We start from the raw sequence: 2,489 nt of genomic DNA on the forward strand, positions 1-2,489 counted from the left end.
GCACACAGCCTTTCCATCCCCAGGCCACTGATCAATGGCAGTGATCAAGAGGTACCACTTCACCCCTCACCTACACTTGTGGAGTTTCCAGTGTCTTTATTCATACCTACATTCCACCTCGTGTGTGTGTGTGTGTGTGTGTGTGTGTGTGTGTGTGTGTGTGTGTGTGTGTGTGTGTGTGTGTGTGTGTGTGTGTGTGTGTGTGTGTGTGTGTGTGTGTGTGTGTGTGTGTGTGTGTGTGTGTGTGTGTGTGTGTGTGTGTGTGTGTGTGTGTGTGTGTGTGTGGGGGTTGTAATATCAAGTGTAAATCACAATAAAAATAAATGAAATTAAAATCGTTTTTGGACAAATTGTGAACATGTCCTGGAAACTGTTGTGGAACATCTCGTAGTAATCTCTGAAATGTTGTTGTTTTAGACAGCCAAGTCAGACCATGAAAGATAATAGGCCATAAAAGGAACTGCTACACACAGTATCCCATTTTAGTAGAATACTTTATTCTATTTCATTCCTCCATTTCTTGCACACCCAATATGGAAAGGGGTTCCAGATGCAAAAGTAACAGATGTCTCTTTGTAAATTAAAAAATATATATATAATGGAGGGAGGAGAAATGATTCCCCTGTTTAGGGCCCAGTGTGTATGTAGAGGTTTCCTTCCTCTGTACAGATAATGTGTTGTTTTACAGGTGGGACGCCATGCAGCTGAGGCATGACTACACATTCCTCATTAAGTCACTAGCTAGTCCAAACCCATGACTCTATTACGGGATGTTGGGATCAGTTTTCAGTTATTTTTTCTATGCAAACAACCTAAAGCATTGTATACACTTAGACTTCTCTGTGCACCTTTTTGAAATGTACCTCTCTAAATGTTCCTTTCTGACCATATCCTCATAAGGCCCAATGCTCTGAGATAAGGAACACTGGTTGATCAAATGTTTATCTCTGAAATGTAACACAAGACATACAGTAATTAAAATCACTTAGTTTCAACTTACAGTTGTCACCGTGTATTGAGTATCTATCATAAATAAGATACTGATCAATCCGTGGCAGATCATCACTATAACTCTCAAAGAAAACAGTGTTAGCCTAGCAAGTCTTTTAAGCTACTTTCCAAGCAATTACATATTTGTAGATTTCACATGTATATACACTACCATTCAAAAGTTTGGGGTCAATTGGAAATGTCCTTGTATTTGAAAGAAAATGACATTTTTTTGTCCATTAAAATAACATAAAATTGATCATAAATACAGTGTAGACATTGTTAATGTTGTAAATGACTATTGTAGCTGGAAACGGCAGATTTATTATGGAATATCTACATAGGCGTTCAGAGTCCCATTATCAACCATCATTCCTGTGTTCCAAAGGCACGTTGTGTTAGCTAATCCAAGTTGATCATTTTAAAAGTATAATTGATCATTAGAAAACCCTTTTGCGATTATGTTAGCACAGCTGAAAACTGTTGTTCTGATTAAAGAAGCAATAAAACTGGCCTTCTTTAGACTAGTTGAGTAGCTGGGTTCGATTACATGCTCAAAATGGTCACAAACAAATAACTTTCTTCTGAAACTTGTCAGTCTATTCTTGTCCTGAGAAATGAAGGCTATTCCATGCAAGAAATTGCCAAGAAACTGAAGAGCTCGTACAATGCTGTGTACGGCAGGTAGCCTAGTGGTTAGAGCATTGGGCCAGTAAATGAAAGGTTGTTAGATCGAATCCCCAAGGACTGGGAGGCCTCGGTGCACAACTGAGCAAGAGGACAAGTAGATTAGAGTGTCTAGTTTGAGAAACAGATGCCTCACAAGTCCTCAACTGGCAGCTTCATTAAATAGTACCCGCAAAACACCAGTCTCAAAGTCAACAGTGAAGAGGCGACTCTGAGATGCTGGCCTTCTAGGCAGAGTTCCAAAGAAAAACCCTTATCTCAGACTTGCCAATAAAACATTAAGAAGGGCAAAAGAACACAGACACTGGACAGAAGAACTGAGCATCCCGGAGTCCTCTTCAGTGTCGACGTTGAGACTTGTGTTTTGCGGGTACTATTTCATTAAGCTGCCAGTTGAGGACTTGTGAGGCGTCTGTTTCTCAAACTAGACACTCTAATGTACTTGTCCTCTTGCTCAGTTGTGCACTGGGGCCTCCCACTCCTCCTTCTTTTCTAGTTAAAGACAGTTTGCGCTGTTCCGTGATGGGAGTAGAACACAGCGTTGTACGAGATCTTCAGTTTCTTGGCAATTTCTCGAATGGAATAGCCTTCATTTCTCAGAACAAGAATAGACTGACGAGTTTCAGAAGAAAGTATATATATTTTTAAATCAGCTGTTTCCAGTTACAATAGTCATTTACAACATTAACAATGTCTACACTGTATTTCTGATCAATTTATTGTTTTTTTAATGGACAAAAAATGTGATTTTCTTTCAAAAACGAGGACATTTCTAAGTGACTCCAAACTTTTGAACGGTAGTGTATGTTTTA

The sequence above is a fragment of the Oncorhynchus clarkii genome, chromosome 17, assembly GCF_045791955.1.
Source record: "Oncorhynchus clarkii lewisi isolate Uvic-CL-2024 chromosome 17, UVic_Ocla_1.0, whole genome shotgun sequence".
Lineage (NCBI taxonomy): Eukaryota > Metazoa > Chordata > Actinopteri > Salmoniformes > Salmonidae > Oncorhynchus > Oncorhynchus clarkii.